The sequence below is a fragment of the Bos indicus x Bos taurus genome, chromosome 5, assembly GCF_003369695.1.
Source record: "Bos indicus x Bos taurus breed Angus x Brahman F1 hybrid chromosome 5, Bos_hybrid_MaternalHap_v2.0, whole genome shotgun sequence".
In the NCBI taxonomy this organism is placed as follows: Eukaryota; Metazoa; Chordata; class Mammalia; order Artiodactyla; family Bovidae; genus Bos; species Bos indicus x Bos taurus.
In genome coordinates, this window is record NC_040080.1 from 82864326 (window position 1) to 82890245 (window position 25920).

Consider the following 25920-nt stretch of genomic DNA (forward strand, 5'->3'; position numbering starts at 1 on the left):
CCATTGTTGACCCTAATAATTAAGCAGTAGAATAAGATAGACAGCTGGCATAACTACTGCTCCTCCATATAGTATGAGCATTAACAACTCACTTTAAGGAAAAAGACTTAAGGGAAGATTGCTTTACTCAAAATATGAAAAACATTTTTTTCTGCCTTTTAGTCAGTTTGTTTTTTTGATGTTGAGTTGTATGAGCTCTTTACATATGTCGAATATTAATAACTTTCAGTCATATTATTTGCAAATATTTTCTTCCATTCAGTAGATTGTCTTTTCATTTTGTTGATAGTCCCATTACTGAGCAAAAAATGGCCAGAAGAACTGTTTTTCCAAAGAGGAAACTCAGATGGCCAACAGGCATATGAAAAGATGCTCAACATTGCTAATCATCAGGGAAATGGAAATCAAAACCACCATGAGATATCAACTAAGCTGTCAGAATGGCTGACATCAAAAAGATCATAAATAACAAATGTTGGCAAAGAAATGAAGAAAAGGGAACATTTGTACACTGCTGGTAAGAATGTAAGTTGGTGCAAGCCACTGTGGAAACACTATGAAGGTTCTCAAAAAAAAAAACAAACCTAGAACTACAATATGACCCAGCATTCCAGATCCTCAGTATATTTCTTAAAAAAAAAAGACTAAAATCAAAAAATATTAATACCTGAACCCCATATGAATCATCTAATCCAAATGGGTATCCATTTTGTTAGACACCAATCACCAGTAATAAGTTCACTAAAGAAAAGTAGCACAAACACCAAAAATTAATGACAATAGTGCAATTACAAAGTTTAATTATTTCTGAAGTGTGCTTTCTGAATAATGATTTTTAAAATGAAAAGTATTTAGCTATAAATTCTGTTCTATACAAAAGGACATCTGTCCCCGGTACAAATTGGGAATTCAGAATACTTTAACTATACTCAAACTGAGTTGCTACAGCCAAGTACCTATAAAATGAGAATTTTGTGTATGAAATCAGGAGTTACTTTTAAAAAATGGGGATGGAAATTTGCCTATCTTTAAACTTTCTGATCAGGCATGAAGTAATTCTGGCCTCAAAGTTTACTTTATAAATAACTGGTCAAATTTCTGTGAAAAACCAATGTTCTTACACAGAAGAGAAATAATTTGCCAGCTATAGCTACAAAGTTTCATAATTAAGGATTCAGAGTGCTATTCAGTATACATTAAAGATTTTTCCTTTCTTTGTATCCCTAGATACTTGCTATTTGTTAAATAGTTTGTATTTTATGATAATAGGCTGTCAGAACTCATTCACACAGTAACTGTTCTATAGTTGAAATTGATTTCAATTATTAAAATTGTATACAAGGAAATTAGGTGTGTAGTTGGTTGCAAATAACTTGCCATCTGGTGTTGGGTCAGAAAATGCTATTTCATTAGTGCTGAGAAAACAGCCAAACATGAAGCAATTCCTGAGCGTGTCTACCAGTCGTCGTGCAATGCGCTTTCTTCTTTTCAGTCTGAAGACCCAGATTCTACTTATCCCACACACTGCAGGTTCTGGTACATCTGAACATTGCCAAGCCCTCTGACATTCTTTAGAGCTTGGGGTTTCTGGGCCAGTTGGTTCAGACAGGACACGGAAGGCCTGTTTGATGGGCTCTGCAATTAAACACCCAACTACTTTCTTTTCATCAGAGATAAAGAGCAAGGTTTTGGTTTTGTTTGGATATTTGGGAACAACTTGCTGGAAGCCCAATTCATTATCAACAAGTTCCTGGACATCTTCAACCTTTCTGATAGCATAACTCGGGTCACGTTTCAGGACCAACACTATTTTCCCATTCCAAAACTCTGCTACAACACGTTCTTTTTTCCAGCCTGTATATTTGATTCCCTCCACAAATCGGTGGTGATGCTGAACATGCTGCAGTTCGTCCTCGGGGTTGGAAGCAGCGTAGATCATGCCACAGGACTTACACATGGTGGCTCCGAAATGTTTCTGACCTGCATCAATGATGAGCTGGTCTTTTGTTTCTTTGTTTGAATCTCTGGTATTAGTACTCTTCTGTATGTTGACTTGTTTTAAGAAGTTAGTAGATGTAACTACTAAGTAGTAGTTTTAAAAGTAGTAAATTTTAAACCTAACAGATTTAAAATTTAACAGAACCAAGGTTAATAAATATGTCTAGGCTGATGGGCCACAGAACATGATGACTTTATGTAAATATACCTAAATATGGATACATTTTTCTAATATAATTCATGGATACTTTGAAAAACAGAATTATTCAGCTTTTTTTTATTATTATAAAGTCATGTAGCTTCACTCTGGCAGTAAGACTCTAGGGAAGTAGTGTCCAGGTCATAACTCTGTAGAATCTGTTCCTCTACATTCTTTTATTTGCCTTTAAGTTAATAGTTCTAAAATTTTAAAGTTTGGTTTCTCAAAAGACTGTGAAAGTGTTAAAATGTGTGTAAATTTTCCAAACATTTTAATGCTAGTTTCTGTACTGCTGTGTTTAAAAATTGTCTGAAATATTTTATTTTAAAACTTCATTAACATTATTTTGCTCGATGCCTTTATGATGAATCAATTAAAATTCTTTTCTGTATTAAAAAAAAAACCTGAACCCCAATGTCATAGCAGAATTATTTACAATTGTCAAGATATAGAAGCAAACTAACAGTCCAACAGCAGGTGAATGGATAAAGAAGATGTGAAAATGTATTTATATATATGTGTGTGTGTGAGAAGGAAATGGCAACCCGCTTCAGTGCTCTTGTCTGGAAAATCCCATGGACGGAGGAGTGTGGTAGGCTGTAGTCCATGGGATCACAAAGAGTCAGACACGACTGAGTGAGTTTGCTTTCACTTTTACATATATATATATATGTACACATACATACACAATGGAATACTACTCAGCTATTAAAAGGAATGAAATTTTGCCACTTGCAATAACATGGATGAACTTGGAAAGTATTATGCTAAGTGAAATGAGTCAGACATAGAAAGACAAATGTATAATATGACATATATGGAACGTAAAATATGCAACAAGCTAGGATGTATAACAAAAAAGAAGCAGACTCACAGATACAAAGTATAAATTAGTGGCTATCAGTAGAGGGGGAGGAGAAATATGGGGAGGAGGGAATGAGAGGTAAAAGGATAACATTTAAGACAGGCTCAAGTATTGTATAACAGAGGGAATACGGCCAAAATTTTGTAATAACTGTAAATGGAAAATAATCTTTCAAACTTGTATAAAAAATTAAAAAAAACAAATAACAAATAAAATCCCCCAAATTGTATAGAGATAGTATAAATTAATAGCACTGACTGTACCAAAAAAAAAATTATGCTAACCAAAATAAACACTTGCCTTGAAACAAAAACTGAATAAACCGTTCTTCTCAAAAAACAAAAAATAGGAAAGATAGGAATTTCTTGTCTTCCTTAGCATGTGACCAAGAAACTTCTTTCATATTTGCAAATATACTTTGTTTAACCATTTAAAATTAAAGTAATACTGAAATGAATATAATCACAAGGAAAACTATTACAGTCAGTCAGTCCAGTCGCTCAGTCATGTCTGACTCTTTGTGACCCCATGGACTGCAGAACATGACATTTCCCTGTCCTTCACCAGCATCTGGAGTTTGCCTTGACTCATGTCCATTGAGTTGGTGATGCCATCCAACAATCTCATTCTCTGTCATCCCCTTCTCCCACCGCCTTCAATCTTTTCCAGCATCAAGGTCTTTTCCAGTCAGTCAGTTCTTCACATCAGGTGGCGAAAGTATTGGAGTTTCAGCTTCAGTATCAATCCTTCCAAAGAATATTCAGGACTGATTTCCTTTAGGTTGGACTGGTTTGATCTTCTTGCAGCCAAAGGGACTCTCAAGGGTCTTCTCCAATATCACAATTCAAAAGCATCAATTCTTCAGCACTCAGCTTTCTTTATACTCCAACTCTCACATCCATACATGACTACTGGAAAAACCATAGCTTTGACTAGACAGAACTTTGTTGGCAAAGTAATTTCTCTGCTTTGTAATATGCTGTCTAGGATGATCAGTTCGTTGTCATCCACACAGACAAAGGCTTTGGCGTAGTAGATAAAGCAGAAGTAGATGTTTTTTTGGAACTCTCTTGCTTTCTCAATGATTCTATGGATGTTGGCAATTTGATCTCTGTTCTTCTGCCTTTTCTAAATTCAGCTTGAACATCTGGAAGCTCACGGTTCATGTACTGTTGAAGCCTGGCTTGGAGAATTTTGAGCATTACTTTATTAGCGTGCGATATGAGTGCAATTGTGCAGTAGTCTGAGCATTCTTTGGCATTGCCTTTCTTTGGGATTGGAATGAAAACTGACCTTTTCCAGTCCTGTGGCCACTGCTGAGTTTTCCAAATTTGCTGTCATATTGAGTGCAGCACTTTCACAACATCATCTTTTAGGATTTAAAATAGTTCAACTGGAATTCCATCACCTCCACTACCTTTGATTGTAGCGATGATTCCTAAGGCCCACTTGACTTCACATTCCAGGATGTCTGGCTCTAGGTGAATGATCACACCATCATGATTATCTGGGTCATAAAATTCTTTTTTGTATAGTTCAAAGTTTTCTTGCCACCTCTTCTTAATATTTTCTTATTCTGTTAGGACTATATGATTTCTTTCCCTTATTGTGCCCATCTTTGAATGAAATGTTCCCTTGGTATCTCTAGTTTTCTTGAAGAGATCTCTAGTCTTTCCCATTCTATTGTTTTCCTCTATTTCTTTGCACTGATCACTGAGGAAGGCTTTCTTATCTCTCCTTGCTATTCTTTGGAACTCTGAATTCAAATGGGTATATCTTTCCTTTCCTCCTTTGCTTTTCACTTCTCTTCTTTTCACAGCTATTTGTAAGGCCTCCTTAGACAATTTTGCCTTTTTGTGTTTCTTTTTCTTAGTGATGGTCTTGATCCCTGTCTCCTGTACAATGTCACGAACCTCTGTCCATAGTTCATCAGGCACTCTATCAGATCTAGTCCCTTAAATCTATTTCTCACTTCCACTGTATAGTTATAAGGGATTTGATTTAGGTCATACCTGAATGGTCTAGTGGTTTTCCCTACTTTCTTCAATTTAAGTCTGAATTTGGCAATAAGAAGTTCATGATCTGAGCCACAGTCAGCTCCTGGTCTTGTTTTTGCTGACTGTATAGAGCTTCTCCACCTTTGGCTGCAAAGAATATAATCAATCTGATTTTGGTATTGACCATCTGGTGATGTCCATGTGTAGAGTCTTCTCCTGTGTTGTTGGAAGAGGGTGTTTGCTATGACCAGTGCGTTCTCTTGGCAAAGCTCTATTAGCCTTTGCCCTGCTTCATTTCGTATTCCAAGGCCAAATTTGCCTGTTACTCCAGGTGTTTCTTGACTTCTTACTTTTACATTCCAGTCCCCTCTAATGAAAACGACATTTTTGGGGGTGTTAGTTCTAGAAATCTTGTAGACCTTCATAGAATCTTTCAACTTCAGCTTTTTCAGCATTACTGATCAGGGCATAGACTTGGATTATTGTGATACTGAATAGTTTGCCTTGGAAATGAATGGAGATCAACCTGTTGTTTTTGAGGTTGCATCCAAGTACTGCATTGGACTCTTTTGTTGACTACAATGGCTACTCCATTTCTTCTAAGGGATTCTTGCCCACAGTCGTAGATATAATGGTCATATGAGTTAAATTCACCCATTCCAGTCCATTTTAATTTGCTGATTCCCAAAATGTTGATCTTCACTCTTGCCATCTCTTGTTTGACCACTTTGAATTTGCCTTGATTCATGGACCTACCATTCCAGATTCCTGTCCAATATTGCTCTTTACAGCATTAGACCTTGCTTCTATCATCAGTCATATCCGCACCTGAGTGTTGTTTTTGCTTTGGTTCCACATCTTCATTCTTTATAGAGTCACAACAAACTTTGGAAAATTCTTCAAGTTTGGGAATACCAGACCACCTGATCTGCGTCCTGAGAAATCTGTATGCAGGTCAAGAAGCAACAGTTAGAACTGGACATGGAACAACAGGCTGGTTACAAATCGGGAAAGGAGTATGTCAAGGCTGTATATTGTCACCCTGCTTATTTAACTCATATGCAGAGTATGTCACAAGATATGCTGGGCTGGATGATGCACAAGCTGGAATCAAGATTACCAGAAGAAATATCAATAACCTCAGATATGCAGATGACAACACCCTTACAGCAGAAAGTGAAGAGGAACTGAAGAGCCTCTTGAGGAAAGTGAAAGAGGAGAGTGACAAAGTTGGCTTAAAACTTAGCATTCAGAAAACTAAGATCATGGCATCTAGTCCCATCACTTCATGGCAAATAGATGGGGAAACGATGGAAACAGTGAGAGACTTTATTTTGGGGGCTCCAAAATCACTGGAGCTGGTGACTGTAGCCATGAAATTAAAAGATGCTTACTCCTTGGAAGGAAAGTTATGACCAACCTAGACAGAATATTAAAAAGCAGAGACATTAATTTGTCAACAAAGATCCATTTCCTCAAAGCTATGGTTTTTCCAGTAGTTATGTATGGATATGAGAGTTGGACTATAAAGAAAGCTGAGCACTGAAGAATTGATGCTTTTGAACTGTGGCATTGGAGGAGACTCTTGAGAGTCCCTTGGACTGCAAGGAGATCAAACCAGTCCATTCTAAAGGAAATAAGTCCTGAATATTCATTAGAAGGACTTGATGCTGAAGCTGAAATTCCAATACTTTCACCACCTGATGTGAAGAACTGACTCATTGGAAAAGACCCTGATGCTGGGAAAGATTGAGGGCAGGAGGAGAAGGGGATGACAGAGAATGAGATGGTTGGATGGCATCACGGACTCAAAGGACATGAGTTTGAGTAAACTCTGGGAATTGGTGATGGACAGGGAGATCTGGCATGCTGTTGTCCATGGGGTCACAAAGAATTGGACGTGACTGAGTGAGTGAACTGAACTGAACTAAGGTTGGTCAAAGCTTTTCTTCCAAGGAGCAAGCGTCGTAATTTCATGGCTTCAGTCACCATCTGCAGTGATTTTAGAGCCCAGAAAGATAAAGTCTCTCACTGTACAATCTACTTCAGATATTTTTGTTTTCAAGTTATATTAAGATATTTGAATAAACTTGTATACTTAGTTCCTAGAGCTATGTACTTGTTCATTTACAATGAAAAACTGACCACTGCATTGAAGAATCCAGTCCTGTTTCCCTTTTATGGCTCAACTGGTAAAAACCCTAACATAAGACTTGCTCTATCAAAGCATCATAAATTAGATAGTTGAATCTGTGATTTGTCATGTAAGAGTGGATTTTCCAATTCATGTAGCCCTTATGTACTGAATAGGTATGCAGGTTATCTTTTGCCTATCCCCTCCCTCCCCCATGATGTTCATTGAAAAAGAAAAGAGATAAACAAGACTATGTTGTATGAACTGATTGGAAATAACTAGGCTCTGACCAGACAGATAATAATTTAGCTCTCTTGTTGAGTCTGTTGAATTGTTGTTTTCATCTGTCAAAATTCAAACTGATATTGACCTCTTTAAGTTTTTGTGTGTTTTCTCCACAATTTAGTGTGATGTAATATTTTGCCTATTTTCAGTATATTTCCACTAAGAATGATTAGTTGAAATCACAGTACAGGTACCATTTCACACCAGTCAGAATGGCTGCGATCCAAAAGTCTACAAATAATAAATGCTGGAGAGGGTGTGGACAAAAGGGAACCCTCTTACACTGTTGGTGGGAATGCAAACTAGTACAGCCACTATGGAGAACACTGTGGAGATTCCTTAAAAAACTGGAAATAGAACTGCCTTATGATCCAGCAACCCCACTGCTGGGCATACACACTGAGGAAACCAGAAGGGAAAGAGACACGTGTACCCCAATGTTCATCGCAGCACTGTTTATAATAGCCAAGACATGGAAGCAACCTAGATGTCCATCAGCAGATGAATGGATAAGAAAGCTGTGGTACATATACACAATGGAGTATTACTCAGCCATTAAAAAGAATACATTTGAATCAGTTCTAATGAGGTGGATGAAACTGGAGCCTATTATACAGAGTGAAGTAAGCCAGAAGGAAAAACATAAATACAGTATACTAACGCATATATATGGAATTTAGAAAGATGGTAACAATAACCCTGTGTACGAGACAGCAAAAGAGACACTGATGTATAGAACAGTCTTATGGACTCTGTGGGAGAGGGAGAGGGTGGGAAGATTTGGGAGAATGGCAATGAAACATGTAAAATATCGTGTGGGAAACGAGTTGCCAGTCCAGGTTCAAAGCACGATGCTGGATGCTTGGGGCTGGTGTACTGGGACGGCCCAGGGGGATGGTATGGGGAGGGAGGAGGGAGGACGGTTCGGGATGGGGAACACATGTATACCTGTGGCGGATTCATTTTGCTATTTGGCAAAACTAATACAATTATGTAAAGTTTAAAAATAAAATAAAATTAGAAAAAAAAAAGAAATCACAGTACAACAGCTATGAAAGTATTTTATTTTTTCAATATGTTTTTTCAAACAAATTTTTAAGTTCTGTTATTTTAATACTTGATAGAAGTTTATATGTGTGTTAAGGTGGATATGAAAATGTATGTATAGTAATAACCTAAATTAAGTGTTTTTAATACTAGAGTGGGTTGCCATTCCCTTCTCCAGGGGATCTTTACTCCCAGAGATTGAACCCGGGTCTCTCACATTTCAGGCAGATTCTCTACCATCTGAGCACCCAGGGAAGTCCCAAGTATCCCAGAGTGGGTTGCCAATCCCTTCTCCAGGGGATATTCCCAACTTTCTCAGGTAGTGCTAGTGGGAAAGAACCTGTCTGCCCATGCAGGAGATGTAAGAGACTTGGGTTCAGTCCCTGGGTTGGGAAGATCCCCTGGAGTAGGAAATGGCAAACCACTCCAGTATTCTTGCCTGAAAAATTCCATGGGCAGAGGAGCCTAGCAGGCTACAATCCATGGGGTCACAGAGCTAGACACAACTGAGCAACTAAACACACACACAAACATTTAGGGTTTAAGCCCAGCTGTGTTATACACATTAGGATAAATATTGCCATTCCTAAACTACATTAGCAATATCAGTAATATTTCACGGGGCTCATTAATTCTCTATGTCTTAAAAGCAAAAATAAAAAAGCTCCTGGTGAGTCCATCGTTCTCCTTCTCTCTTCTGTGCTACTCCAGCATTCTATGCATACGTCTAGCCTAGTGCTTATCCCCAGAGCTTCCATGCTATCCAACATTAGGGAACAATTTACACTATGGCCTTTTGAAGAGTTATGTGCATTCAAACACAGTGGGCATCACTTGCAGAGGCTTCAATGCAAATGTACCCTTAGAGTTGTGGCCCTGTTTATATCTTTAAACCATAACTATTAACTTCGCTGTCTGTCTCCCCCACCAGAGAGGATACCTGAGGATGAGAATGATGTCAGGCCCAACTTTGCATCCCTGTCTCCAGCAAGCTTCCTAACATATTCATAGTGTTGAAGAAGTTTTTATTGTGCAAGTGAATAATAAACTGATCCATGGAATAGGAAAGCTGTCACATTGTAAAGTAGTTCAGATGTTCCAATTATCTTTCCTTGTTAGAAACACAGTAGCTTAAAATATGTCAAACTTGGTAGTTTAAAATATGTCATTTTATTTTTGATTTTTTAATTAAAAATGTTTAAATAATTTCTATTTTATAATTGAAGTATAGTTGATTTACAATATCATATCAGTTTCAGGTGCATAGCACAGTGATTTAGTGTTTTATATATATATATATATATTCATTTCTATATTATTTTTCCTTATAGGTTATTATACAATATTGAGTATATTTCCCTATGCTGTATAGTAGGTCCTTGTTGGTTATCTATTTTATATATAGTAGTGTTGTTGTTGTTCAGTCACTAAGTCATGTCTGATTCTTTGATACCCCATGAACTGCTGCATGCCAGGCTTTCCTGTCCATTACCAACTCCTGAGCTTGCTCAAACTCATGTCCATCAAGTTGGTGATGCCATACAACCATCTCATCCACTGTCACTCCCTTCTCCTCCTGCCCTCACTCTTTTCCAGCATCAAGATCTTCTCCAGTGAGTTGGTTCTTCACATCAATTGGCTAAAGTATTGGAGCTTCAGCTTCAGCATCACATGTGTTAATGCCAGACTTATAGTTTATCCCTCTCCCTACTTTTCTTCTTTGGCAACCATAAGTTGGTTTTCTATGTCAGTGAGTCTATTTCTGTTTTATAAATCAGTTTATTTGTATCATTTTTTTAAATTTCACATATAAGCAATATCATATGATACACTTAAAAGTCTTTGCATAGCAAAGGAAACCATAAACAAAACAAAAAGACAACGTACAGAATGTGAGAAAATATTTACAAATGAAGCAACTGACAAGGGATTAAGCTCCAAAATATACAAACAGCTCATATAGCTCAATTAAAAAAACACACACACAACTAAAGAATAGGTGGAAGATCTAAATATACAGTTTACTCCAAAGAAGACATCAGATAGCCAAAAGGTTGAAAAGATGCTCAGGATCACTAATTTTTCAGTTCAGTTCAGTTCGGTCACTCAGTCATGTCCAACTCTTTGCGACAGCATGGACCACAGCACGCCAGGCCTCTCTGTCCATCACCAACACCTGGAGTTTACCCAAACTCATGTCCATCGAGTCGGTGATGCCATCCATCCATCTCATCCTCTGTCATCCCCTTCTCCTCCTGCCCTCAATCTTTTCCAGCTAGCAAAATGCAAATCAAAAGTATAATGAGCTAAGACCTTACACCAGTCAGAATGGCCATCATCAAAGTCTGCAAATAATAAATGCTGGAGAGGATGTGAAGAAAAAGGAACCCTCCTACACTATTGGTAGAAATTTAAATAGGTACAGCCACTATGGAGAATAATACCGAGGTTTGATATTTGGCAAAACTAATACAATTATGTAAAGTTTAAAAATAAAATAAAATTAAATCCAGAAAAAAAAATAAATTAGCTTTGTGAGACTTTCAAAAAAAAACAAAAACAACTAAATCTAGAGCTACCATATGATCCTACAATGCCATTCTTGGGCATATATCTGGACAAAACCATAATCTGAAAAGATACATTGTTTATTGCAGCACTATTTACAATAGCCAAGACATGGAGGCAACCTAGATGTCTATTGACAAAGGAATGGATAAAGAAGATATGGTACATATATACAGTGGTATATTATTCAGCCATAGAAAGAATAAAATAATACCATTTGCAGTAACATGGAGGTACCTAGAAATTATCATACTTAGTAAGTATACTAGTATACTATCATACAAAGTAAGCCAGACAGGGAACTATTTTATTACATCATGTGATTTTTGTGAGCTAGAAATCCAGACAGGGTTCAACTGAATGGTTCTGTTTTTCCACATAGCATCAACTGGAGCCAGAGAGACCTGATCTGGAGAGTACAAAAGAAGCTCATTTACACATGTGGCTCCTGTACCAAGGTGGCTGGAACACTGCAGATTGGTTAGCATTGCTTTCTCTCTCCATGTGGCTGGCTTGGACTACCTCACAGCAGGTCAGTCTCAGGATAGTTAGACCTACAGGCAGCTCAGAACTTTAAAAGCAAGTGCTACAAAATACCAAGGCAGAAGCTGTAAGATTCACATCCATTGCATTTTTTTCATCAGCTAAATAGCAAAGGTTGGCTGAGAGTCAAAGGAAAGATTGTTAGATTCTACCTCTCAGTGGGAGGAAAAGCGAATAATTTTTGGCTGTCTTTAACATACCACAGATACTTGGATCCAACCTTTGTTTATCAAGAAAGAGGTTAAATTGATAAACAAAATAATATCAGGAATGTTTACATATCTTGTGACTTCTACTAGGATTGGCACCTCTTCCATTCTATGTCCCAAACCATCTACATCTGCGTCTATCATTGTATGTTCATAGTTTACAGTACAAATAAAGAAAGAAATCTCAGCAATCTTTGAGATCAATTTTACTATTATAAGTTTCCTTTACAAGTTTCCTAAAAATTAACCTACAAGTTTAAAATGTGTTATGCATTCTGTTGAATATTGCTGGAGACAAGTAGCACATTTCATAAATATTTTCATTAAGATTCAGGATAAAATGCCAAAGATAATCCCCCACTGTCTATACATAGAGATTTTAAGTTGCACTTTTGGGAATATATGATTTTTACATATTTCCTGTTTAAAAATACTGTAGTAATACTTCATGGAGTCCAGTGTGCCCTCTTGTTGTTACTGTTAAAATGATTCAGACATGACTTTCTAAGGGTAATCTTATCCTGCCCAGTTATCCCTTGAAGTGAAATGAAGTGTAGTTGCTCAGTCGTGTCCGACTCTTTGCGACCCCATGGACTGTATCCTACCAGGCTCCCCCGTCCATGAGATTTTCCAGCCAAGAGTACTGGAGTGGGTTGCCATTTCCTCCTCCAGGGGATCTTCCTGACCCAGGGATTGAATCTGGGTCTCTCGCATTGTAGGCAGACGCTTTACCCTCTGAGCCACCAGGGAAGTTATTCCTTAACTCACCATAAAGTGGCTCAATGGCAGTCTTCTACTCCATTGGGATTTCTACTTGATTTGTTTCTCAGTTTGCCTCAACTAACAATGAAAAACAGCTGTTTTTTATGCTAATTGCAATATGAATACCTTTGAAAGCTCAGCTGAAATAAATAATATTTGTGGAGAACATCCTGGAAAACATCAATCCCATCATCAAGAAACTCACAGCTCTCTGCCTTGGCCAAGCCAATCTTGGAATAACACATCTTAGAATGCATGGTATTGAATATAACAGAGACAATCTTACAAAATTCACTGCAGCAAAATAAGAATGTGGACTATATTAACACAAAGTTTTCACTCCACATATTGAACAAAAATTTCTCTTAAGTTTTAGCACCAGGATTGGTTGCACGCCCTAAGTGTGTAGGTTTTTGTTGTTGTTGTTGTTGTTTGTTGTTGTTTGCTTGTTTTTGTGTGTTGTGGACATTGTGAATCACACAATTGATCAAATTTCTTTTTTCTGCTGGCTGATAGCAAGCTTATAGACAGTGGCCCAACTCTAGCAATCATAAAAGATTTCATAACCTCAGATAATATACACTAATGAAATTCCTTGTCCCACTAAACTCCTTTATCCTATTTTTCTTTTGCCCATTTTTTCTTGATTTTAAATACATAGGTTATCCTGCTGTGTTGAAGTGAATCATGAGAAGCTTTAAACCATTCTGAAAATAATGGGCTACAAATTAATAGAAAATTCAAATGAACAGGTGCTACGCATTTACTGACCTATTTTTTTTAAACCTACCATGGGATATGTGGCTGTTTCTAGATTTGAATTGAAAACCTCTGGTAGAATAGCTTTATTCTTTTGTAAAAAAGAAAAAGAGAGCTAGGCCTATAGAAGACTCAGAGATAACTTCTATTATGCAATTATGCAGCTTCAGAGAGTTAGCAAGTTTGGGGGGTAAGCTTCCAATTTTCAAACCCCAATACTTGCTCTGCTACTGCAGAGCTTACAGCGGGAGTGTTGGGGATCTGCTGCCTGAGCCCCGGGCAAAGGATTCCTGGCGTCCCAGCTTGGCACAGGGACTTTAACTCCCACAGAAAGAGTGTTCTAACTTGTAGTTACCTCTGGTTAAAAAAAAAATGGTCAACACACACATATTTTAGACACATAAACTAAGTACAATTTTTGAGCTTATCTGAATATCTAATCATAATTTTCCAACATCATTTTGATCCAAGCTCCAAATTGCCTTATTGGTAAATTTTGTGAGCAAAATTTGTAATCTGGGCACTTCCTTTGCCTAGATTTGAGCTTTACTGAATGCATTTTCGTGGGAAAAGAAAATGAACACAGGCCACATCTTCATTAAATACAGTGGAGGATGGATAATTAGTATTACAAAGGATGTTCTTTTCAATCACTTACTCAGTAAAGGAATTTTCCTGCTTATCTGTCATTTGTGTCACTTACAAACCATAAAGCCAAAACTTTTATTTGTAATTTTCTTTGTCCAGTATGCCAAATCGATATCAGTTCAGTTCAGTCACTCAGTTGTGTGCGACTCTTTGTGACCCCATTGATTGCAGCAAGCCAGGCTTCCCTGTCCATCACCAACTTCTGGAGCTTACTCAGTCTCATGTCCATTGAGTCAGTGATGCCATTCAACCATTCCATCCTCTGTCCTCCCCTTCTCCTGTCTTCAATCTTTCCCAGCATCAGGGTCTTTTCTAGTGAGTCATTTCTTTGCATCAGGTGGCTATTAAGTATTAGAGTTTCAGCTTCAGCATCAGCCCTTCCAATGAATATTCAGGATTGATTTCCTTTAGTATGGACTGGTTTTATCTCCTTGCAGTCCAAGGGACTCTCAAGTCTCCTCCAATGCCACAGTTCAAAAGCATCAATTCTTCTGCACTCAGCTTTCTTTATAGTCCAACTCTCACATCCACACATGACTACTGGAAAAACCATAGCTTTGACTAGATGGACCTTTGTTGGCAAAGTAATGTCTCTGCTTTTTAATATGCTGTCTGGATTGATCATAGCTTTCCTTCCTAGGAGCAAGAATCTTATAATTTCATGGCTGCAGTCACCATCTGCAGTGATTTTGGAGCCCTCCAAAATAAAGTTTCTCATTGTTTCCCTTGTTTCCCCATCTATTTGCCATGAAGTGATGGCACTGGTTGCCACGATCTTAGTTTTCTGAATATTGAGTTTCAAGCCAACTTTTTCACCCTCTTTTTTCACTTTCATCAAGAGGCTCTTCAGTTCTTCTTCACTCTCTGCCATAATGGTGGTATCATCTGCATATCTGAGGTTATTGATGTTTCTCCTAGTAATCTTGATTCCAGCTTGTGCTTCATCCAGCCCAGTATTTCGCATGATGTAATCTTCATATAACTTAAATAAGCAGAGTGACAATATGCACACTTGATGTACCCTTTTTCTGATTTGGAATCAGTCTGTTTTATGTCCAGTTCTAACTATTGCTTCTTGATTTGCTTACAGATTTCTCAGGAGGCAGGTCAGGTGGTCTGGTATTCCCATCTCTTGAAGAATTTTCCACAGTTCGTTGTGATCCACACAGTCAAAAGCTTTGGCGTAATCAATAAAGCAGAAGTAGATGTTTTTCTGAAACTCTCTTGCTTTTTCTATGATCCAATGGATGTTGGCAATTTGATATAAAAGAATTGAATTAGAGGGGAATAGGAAAAATAAACTATCATCTATTTAACAAATGTTCAGCTACCAACTGCTTAGTAAAAAGTTAAAGCTGCATAAAATTGCATTGGAGACTACATTTAAACAAGTAAAAATAAGAAAACAATGATTTTAAAAATAAAATTAATGAAGAGCATGGAAATTTCCAGATAAATGGCTCTTAGTTGTGTCTATTTTGAACAGAGAATGAAATCAAATTAACTTCATTTGATAACTGTATATGGTGACAACTTCTTTGTCAATCACTAGCTGAAGAGTAGGTCCATAATCACTCCCAAAGAGCAAGGCCCTGGAGAAACAGGGCAGTAGACAGAGGGGCATGGCAGGAAATTTCTGGATATAGTTGAGGATGGTGTGTTTGTGTGTGTGAGTAAGAGAGAGAGAGAAAGAAGTCTGTCCCCATGCTGTCCAGAGCATCACAAAAGGCACAGTTGACTTGACTGCTTTTGTCTGATGGGGCCATTGAGAGGCATCTCAGAACGGTCCATGACAGGAGGAGAAGGGGTGTACCACTTATCTGCTGGTAATTTCCAGTACCATATGTCTTATTGGTCAGCCTGAGAAACATTATCACCTCTGAACTTTGGCCTTGTGTTAATGGGTGGTTCTAGGCAGCTCCTGAGGACAGTTGCTTGTGAGGGGCTTCTCAGTGAGTGGCAGGAATTTTATGACTGAGGGGGATGGGATGAGCCATCTCCAGAGTCATTCTCACTGTTACCAAGTCCAAGCTTGCTGGGCTTGCCCCTTGAAAGGCCATTGAATTCAAGACATGAGGTGTTAAGGCAAAGAATACTTTATTTGGAAAGCTGGCTGACTGAGAAGATGGCAAACTAACATCTCAAAATAACCATCTCATCAGTATTTGGATGCCAGGTTCTTTTATGGATCAGAGATGGGGGGAGGTGAGGAGTAAAAAGTAAAAGACCATTAAACTTGCAAATATCTCCTAGAATGGCAAGCCTCAGGCCGAGGGATGTGTTATTTTCTTCCTCCCTGCCATCTACAGGGACAGGGTGGACAGGGCTCTGAACAAAGGTACTTTAGCTTAATAGTCAGGCAAAGGGGCAGGGTTCTCTGAGGCAGGCCATTACACATGATTAAAATAACAAAAGTGGCCAAAGAATAATCTGTTAATATCATGGAAGAGTTAAAATTGACTCTTCCCTGTTCCATCACCAGCAACTGGCAGGGCTGAGTTGATCTGGGTTGGCACATACACCAAGGTCAATACACACATCGGATATTCTCTACCCTTCAACTTTGCATAACCACCACCAACATATAACATTTATTTGCTGCTTCCTATATTTCAGGTTTTATCTTAAGAATTTGATTTATGTTATCTCCTCTAATGCTCAAATAAAGACCTCTAAGAAAGGCACTATTGTCATTTCTATATAAGTGAACTGAAGCAAAGAGGGTGAAAGCAAAATTGGCTGGGGCTGTGCAACAAATCTTGATCACAAAATTTCTAGGCCTTAATATGCCAAGGTTTTGTAGAGCAAATGCATTCCACTGAATGAGGAATACATTTTAATTTTATTACTTTTCAAATAGTTGACCCAATTTCAGGTTCATAACAACATTATGGATAACAATTAATTTATAAGGACAATTTTCAGTTGAATAGCTTTTCTAAAATTAAACTTTTTATTTTAAGATGACCGGAGATTCACTTGTAGTTCTAAAGCACAATACAGAGCATATAATACAATATGCAAAACTCGAGTATAATTTCACAACCAGAGGACAGCATTGATACTATTGTGATACAGAACATTCTATCACCACCATATCCCTCCTACTGGACTTTTATAGCCAGCCCCATTCCCTCCTCCCTGGAAATCATTGTTCAGTCCTTTGTTTCTATAATCTTGTCTGAATAGCTTTTTAGGAAATGTTGCAATTAGTTTCCTTGACCAGAACATTTTATATTTACTCTTCTCTTCAAATATCTTACTTTGGAGGATTTTACTATAATTTCATATCTCCTGCAGAAGAAAAAAGGCAAAGAAACAAGAAATTCAATCAGTTTTTATGCACTATCAGATTCCCAAAATGGTTGTATGTGATTGTAGTTTAAATAAAATCCTTAGGAAATCTAAAGTATTTATTTCGTGGTCATCTTCCATTGTCACAAGTAATTAGTGCTGATGGTATAAAAGGGTCCTTGAGTAGGATGAACTTAGAAATACTCAATTAAAAATGACTGCACTCTGATAATTCATTAGTAACTTTTAAAAAAATGAAGCATCATAGATGACTTAGCAGCCAACTTTAAAAATGCCATGAGGAGAGCTGTTTATTTTATCATCATCAGTTGACGAATAAAATGGATGTGGGCTTGGTGTTGTGATTAATAATAGGTCACTTGATTATGGGGTTTGCACATATCTAGACCTTGATAGAAAATAGTCTTATAATTTGGGTGGTAGTCTTAAAGTAATTATTACCATTTGGGCCTTCCATTGACTACGTCCCCACCCTCATTTCTAATACTGTTAGCAGCAATATCCTTGAGTCTGTTATCGAGGATTCCTTGGAATAATAGTGGCCTCACAAGAATGATTAATGACTCATAATCAGAGAATGGGAGACAAGCTTCCGAGCACCAATTCAAACACTAAATATAATTAGCATATTTGCTTTGCAGAAGTCAGTCATTTTTTCTTATAGTTTGTGCTGTAGTTCTCTGACTGAAACTTGTTAGTAATTATTTTATGTCCCTTTATTTATTTCAGTGACCTCTAATGCTAAGTATGCTTTTAATTTGGGGAGATGACTGCCTGTTGTGTGACTTCTTAGGGTCTATGCTTTTGATGTTGGATAGTTTGTCCTTAGTAATAGTCTAATTATCCCTCCGGAGATGTTTTGTTTTCAAAGGGGATTATTCATGGCTTAAATCGGATACCACAAAGTTGCCAAGTAATAAAAGAGATGGTTAACATTCTAAATCATCTTGCCTAACAACTAACTAAAAGCCAGAAGTGTTGGTGTTATTTCGGTGACCGTAGTATTGCATTCTTCTTGCAAAACTGCATAATTGAAGGGGTGGGGTCTAGTTTGCATTCCATCTCAAATGACTTTTATAGCTCTTAGAGAGCTGGAAATCTGCTTCATGTCTAACATCTCTTTCCATAGCAGATTAGGTTTATCCTTTTTTCATTAAGTCATTGAAAAACTTCACCATTCAGTCTTGTTCAAGTCTCAAAGTAATGAAGACCCTCAATATCTTTTTATGTTGAAACATGTTCCAATGTAATCAGCCACTGTTGGTCTTTACTTTTATATTCAGTCTTAATGTGCCAAGTAATTTAGTTTCAACTTTATTTCTTAATAAGCAGTGAATAACATTTCACTGGTGAGCAAATGCATAACCAACATCTACTTCGGTGAGCTGGAAGTTTCTCAGCTTGAGGGAAGCATTTCTCTTCGTTATTTTGCACTTAGCCTGGAAGAACATTCTCAGTGCTAGGATGCAGTTTCTGTCCACCTCTCTCCCTTGCTCCACTGAGGGTTAACATAAGTTGGGAACAAAAGAAAAATCAAACAGTAAATTCAAAAGAAGGACTGGAAGTAAGTCTTGGATCCAAAAAAATTCTGACTCAGGGAAAGCAAATGAATAGGTGCAGTGAAGGAATGAAGAATTAAAGAGAAATAACAAATATGACCAAGTCCTCTGGACAGTCTGCCATGAAATCATGCCTCAAAGGGCTGCCAGGGTCTCTAATACTGTTCCCTAAACCATTCCATATGCATGTCTAACTTGTTCTCAAAAGAGGCAGATCTTCACATCTGCCTTCATGAATGTTTTGCAATTGAACATATCTCCCTGTTTGTATCCAATCTCAGAGTCCACTGCCACCACTGAAGGTTAGTTATTCTTTTCATTCTCCAGGTGAAATGAAGAATTAACCATGGTTTATGACATAATAATTCTTTTGAGCCCAGAACAGTGACAAGGTTACCTCTCAAATACTTTTTGACTGTGCTATTTCCTTCTCCAGGGGATCTTTCTGACCCCGGGATCAAACCTAAATCTCCTGCATCTCCTGAACTACAAGCAAATTCTTTACTGCTGAGGTATCAGGGAAGTTTGCTTTTCAATCAGAGTTTACTAATTTTCAAATATAATATTGCTAGGCTTTATGGACTGGATCTCTGTACAGCCAAAGTAACTATCATTATATAGCAAATTATAATGTAAAATTAATATGACTTCCAATCTTAGTCAACCACAGATGAAAGTCCTTCAATCCTTGTGCCATGTTTCCCTTTAGCAATATCTTCCCGGCCCCCCCCCCCCCCACCCTTTATTTCTAAAATGTGGGAAAGTTCTCTTTAGCTGTAATATTTGAATTGGCCCCAATATCTCTATCCAAATAAATATTCAATAATTCTAGACCAATTTTTATCACAAGTTCCCCTCTTTTTAGTGCCCATTTGCCTTGATTTTACCTTGTTTTGGTTCATTTTTCATTGCTTTTTTCCCCCTAAAACCATTTTCAAAAACAAACTTTCTTTAAAAAAAAAACAAACTTTCTGACTTTAATTTTGTTATGTCTTAAAGCATCACTATGAACAAAGCTAGTGGAGGTGATGGAATTCCAGATGAGCTATTTCAAATCCTGAAAGATGATGCTGTGAAAGTGCTACACTCAATATGCCAGCAAATTTGGAAAACTCAGCAGTGGCCACAGGACTGGAAAAGGTCAGTTTTCATTCCAATCCCAAAGAAAGGCAATGCCAAAGAATGCTCAAACTACCGCACAATTGCACTCATCTCACACCCTAGTAAAGTGATGCTCAAAATTCTCTAAGCCAGGATTCAGCAATATGTGAACCATGAACTTCCAGATGTTCAAGCTGGTTTTAGAAAAGGCAGAGGAACCAGAGATCAAATTGCCAACATCCACTGGATCATGGAAAAAGCAAGAGAGTTCCAAAAAAACATCTATTTCTGCTTGATTGACTATGCCAAAGCCTTTGACTGTGTGGATCACAATAAACTGTGGAAAATTCTGAAAGAGATGGGAATACCAGACCACCTGATCTGCCTCTTGAGAAATTTGTATGCAGGTCAGGAAGCAACAGTTAGAACTGGACATGGAACAATAGACTGGTTCCAAATAGGAAAAAGAATTTGTCAAGGCTGTATATTGTCATCCTGTTTATTTAACTTATACGCAGAGTACATCATGAGAAACGCTGGACTGGAAGAAACACAAGCTGGAATCAAGATTGCCAGGAGAAATAGCAATAACCTCAGATATGCAGATGACACCACCCTTATGGCAGAAAGAAGAAGAGGAACTAAAAAGTCTCTTGATGAAAGTGAAAGTGGAGAGTGAAAAAGTTGGCTTAATGCTCAACATTCAGAAAACAAAGATCATGGCATCCGGTCCCATCACTTTATGGGAAATAGATGGGGAAACAGTGGAAACAGTGTCAGACTTTATTTTTCTGGGCTCCAAAATCACTACAGATGGTGACTGCAGCCATGAAATTAAAAGACGCTTACTCCTTGGAAGGAAAGTTATGACCAACCTAGATAGCATATTGAAAAGCAGAGACATTACTTTGCCAACAAAGGTTCGTCTAGTCAAGGCTATGGTTTTTCCTGTGGTCATGTATGGATGTGAGAGTTGGACTGTGAAGAAGGCTGAGTGCCGAAGAATTGATGCTTTTGAACTGTGGTGTTGGAGAAGACTCTTGAGAGTCCCTTGGACTGCAAGGAGAGCCAACCAGTCCATTCTGAAGGAGATCAGCCCTGGGATTTCTTTGGAAGGAATGATGCTAAAGCTGAAACTCCAGTACTTTGGCCACCTCATGCGAAGAGTTGACTCATTGGAAAAGACTGTGATGCTGGGAGGGATTGGGGACAGGAGGAGAAGGGGACGACAGAGGGTGAGATGGCTGGATGGCATCACTGACTCGATGGACATGAGTTTCAGTGAACTCTGGGAGTTGGTGATGGACAGGGAGGCCTGGCGTGCTGCTATTCATGGGGTCGCAAAGAGTCGGACACGACTGAGCGACTGATCTGATCTGATCTGATCTGAATGGGATCTTAGCTGACTCTTGTCTCTTTCATGCCTCTATGCAGTCAACACTCATTGACTAAAAACAAATCTAAAAACAAAATCACATTCCACTTTTAAATTAATATTTCATTCCAGTTTTGGAAATTTTTCTTAACAAGTAGATAATCATCAATTCTTAGCCAAAAATGGAAAAAACAAGTAGAAAATGTTTATGTTTATTAAAAAAAAACTTTTATACAATGTAGTTTTTTTGGTTGTTGTTTTAGTCTTGTAAGCTGCAATAAAATTAACCTTTCCCCACACAATCAGTTGCTTCATATTGGAAAAATGTCACACATCAGCATCTGGGTGTTAGGAAGGGACTGTTGCCCAATTGCTGTGGCCAAGATTGAGTGTGCTTTAGGAATACTTGGCAGAACCTTGGAGGAATGAACAGGATAAATTCAATGCCTAGCTTCCAGGAATTTTTAATAACAAAATAATAATGATGAAAATTGCTATCATTACTGATAAGTTTGGTATAATAGAAAAGATTTGTGAGTTAAACAAACTTGAGTTTGAAACCCAGCTCCACCACTGTGTGACCTTGGACAAGTGACTTTGCCTCCTTAAATTTCAGTGTCCTTATCTGTAAAACAGGAAATAATACAACCTACTTATTGTGAGGATATAATTAGATACTTAAAATATCTATTCTATCAAACTACCTGACACATAATATAAGCTCAAAAATATTAGTTTTCTTATTTTCAAAATCCTTTTTACAAAATTATGGTCAAAACCTAATCTATTTCAAAAAGTGTTTTAAGACATAAACACAGCGATAGTGATTTAACAATATCAAATAAAAGTTTGAGAACTAGAGGAATTTAGAGAACCACTGATTCAAAGGTTTCCCCAGTTTTATGAGCAATAGGAATTACTATTTCTGTCTTTAGAACCTTGAGGTTAAAGGTAAGTGTCTGAGACATTTCTGTCAGCTCAGAAATTGTAAAGAAGACAGCTCTTGGGGAAGGCTTTATGTGCTCTATAAGATTTATATCTAGTTGAAAAAATTCTACTCACCCAAACTAGAGACAAAGAATCTGGATCTCAGAGTTTATAACTTGGCCAATTGGTGGTACCACTGAGAACTAAAAAAATTGGTGTGTTTCCCAATTGAATGCACTTCCCCAGTTGAATGCAGTTATTTTGAGTCAAACAAAAAAATCTGCAAGAACATCAAAACAATGTTTTTGTTTTTGTTTTTTTTCTCCTTCTGACCTCAATAATAACTGGTTAAGGATTTAGAATGCTTTGGAACAAATTCTCAAAGCAGCTGCAGGTCCTCAATATTCCAGAATAGATATTTTTAAGTTCTTTATGCAAAAATCCCTGAAAAAGACCTTCTTTTCACAGTCACTAAAAAGGATTCCAGCTCTCTTGTCACTAGCACCTTTGGAGACATCAAATACAAGTTGCTCTCCTTGGAGATAATGGGAGAGGATAGACAGAACTCCAGAAGAAACATCAAAAAATACCTTGATCCTAGTTCTAATTCAAGTTTATTTTTTATGTGGCATGAGGTAAGCTATAAATATCTCTGAATTTGAAGTTATTTTTGATTCAGTTTTCTCCCACACTCCATATCTAGTTCAACAGCACAACTTGATGAGGTTATCTTTAAAATATTCCAGAATCTGACTATCATACCACTCAAATCACTGCCACTTTCATCCAAGCCATCAGGGTTTCTTCTCTAGGCAGTTAAAGAAGTCTTATGGGGCTGCCTGCCTCTACCCTGTTCTCCTCCATACATTACTGAGAATAATCTTGGGGTTTGTTAGCCAAGCTTCCATAATGGACCTGTGTCTTGTTTAACGACTTTCATTTGTTTCTAAAAACCCTGCTGGTAACTGAAAAGCTATTATATGAGAAAGCATTTTCCATTAATTTTACCGGAAAAATTATGATAAATTTCATCCCAACCCAGGATACCCCCAAAATGTCTGCAGATAGATAAATATTTTAATTGAGCAATCAGAATATTCTTCAACTGTTAGGCCATTATGTAAATAATTAACATGAAATTTAAGATCATAAAATAGTTTTGCATAAAAAGTAATGACATGAAGATTTACTATACTCACAAGAGCAGGAAAAGATGTGATGGCAGGTATTGGTTGATGGAGTGTTGAAGGTAGTTGTTCTTTGTAAGGTACATTCTACTCTCTGAACAAATTTTTTAATTAATGTCTTTTAATAATTTAGAGGATCATGGTTATCTTGCACTCAGACTGCACTTAAAATTTAAAATTATAGCATAGGGACTTCCCTAGTGGCCCAGTAGTTAAGAATCTGCCTTCCAATACAGGGACCCAGGTTCAATCCCTTGTCAGGGAACTAAAGATCCCACAAGCTGTATGGTAGCTAAGCCCACACATCACAACTACTGAGTCCCTGCACCCTGGAGTCTGTGCTCCTCAACAGGAGAAGCCCCTGTGTGCCAAAGATAGAGAACACCTGCAGGCCACAAGGAAGTGCCCACCCACTGCAATGGAGACCCAGCATAGTCAAATAAATAAACAAATAAAATAAGTTATAGCATAGAAAGATATCTTTAGTCGAAATAATAGCTGTAGATGCGAGCACTTGGAAAGATAATAAAATTTACTTAGTACGTAGAGTAAAAAGTCACCCAAAATGTTACCTCTCCATCTTTTTGACCAGGCATACTTAGGCAAAATAAAATGTTTTTAGTTTACTCAAGCATGGTGCACAGTTCAAATTTGTTCCAATATTTGATGACTAATAAATGAGTCACATGAAAATGCGTGTTTCTCCAAAAACTACAAAGTTGAAATATTATTTTTATGCTCATTTGCTTTATGTGCTTGAGGAAATAAAGGTCACTATATCAAAAGAAAGAATTGTTTGGAAAGTGTGGGTAAGTGAACAGGTATTGTGTGCGGTAAATCTGTGGTTACGGATCTTTTTATTAAGGAGTGTAATTCGTTGTGTGGCAGTGTAGAACACTATTGGCCTGTGTATAACCCAGGAATCAAAACCATAGGGAAGCCATAGAACCTAACATATTTCATGATCAACAAATACAAGATGCATTTTTAAAGTGCTGATTATATGCCAGAAAATCTGAAAAAACAGGTAAGCCAAAGAAGAAGAGCAGGGCGGGCTTGACTCGGCTTCAAGAAGCTAGGTACTCACACGGGAAGTCTGGAAAAGTTGTGGGTGCTTTAAATAGCTGGGAGTTGGAGTCACCTGGAGTTTCTTCACTGACATGTACCATCAAGGCAGAGGTGGCTTTAAAGCTGGGTTCAGCCAGAATACCTACAAAGTTGGCCTGCCATTTCCACATCTACTCTGTTGGTTGAGCCATAGATGTGTATGGAACCTGGGGACAGGGAGGACCGTTTTACCACCCATTTTATATAAGGGATTTGAACATCCATGGATTTGGGGACCAGGGGTCTCCTGGAACCCAATCACCTTATAGATACTAAGAATGACTGTACATGAATTCTCTAGGTTGCCTGGGCTTCTTTCTCCCAGTAGAAAGGCTGGTTCCTAGAGGGAGTCTCCTCAGAGGAAATGACCCAAGAACAAACATTCCAAAAAAAAAACAGATAGAAGCTGCCTAGACTTTCCTGAATTAGCTTCAAATGTCATAGAAGGTCACTTTCTTCATATTCTCTTAACTCACATAGTTCTAATGGAAGGAAAAGGATCTTAAATCCCATCTCTTCATACAAGAGGGTCAAAGAACTTGCAGCCATTTATTTGAATCCCCATATTATAAAACATTTAACAATCACACTATAGTATTTTCTATATAGGTTATAATAGAAGATATTGCTTTCTGGTATAATTGTCAGGTAAAATCTGCAAAATTGGTATATTTTTACTTTGTAGCTATTTGAATCAGATAAATGACTGTATTTCCCTTAAGTTGGGTGAACTTAGGACATTTTTTGTTATTTAAAAAATTTTTGAAAGAAAGCACAGAGTAAACAACTAAAATCTGTTTCTAGGTGACTATAGCTTTAGTTCCACATACACAAGGAGTAAGGGTAGAGATGAGGATGTGAAGATAGGCAGGGACCAGATCAGAAAGGCCATATATGTTCTGCTGAAGACTGCACTACTTCATGTTATCCAATTTAATCTGGTATATCTGCCCTGTTTATATCCATACAAGTTAGGGTTTAAGTTTATATTTAAATTTAGTAAAGAAAATGATCAGGATAAATGACATTTTTTAAAATTTAAAGTTCAAGAGCTGTGTGATGGATTTATGACTACATATTTTAAATCTATGTCTCATTTCAACATTGTAGTTTAAGCAAAATAATTTTACAAAATTTCCTTTTGAGGTAAAGAATAGCAGTGCTTCTGGAACTATCTGTGATAAAGGAGCCATTTTATTTTTTATTTTCAATCTGTCATTCACAAACATTTTTCTGTAAAATATAATTACAAGTAATTATTTTTTAATTAAAATTTTTTTTCTTTTAATTTTATTTTAGTTTTAAACTTTACAATATTGTATTGGTTTTGCCAAA

General features: G+C 37.4%; 1 pseudogene; it reads right to left on the reverse strand.

Moving 5' to 3' along the window:
• Positions 1-1318: 1318 nt before the first annotated feature.
• Positions 1319-25920, reverse strand: part of LOC113893544 — a 170402-nt pseudogene continuing 145800 nt past the window's right edge.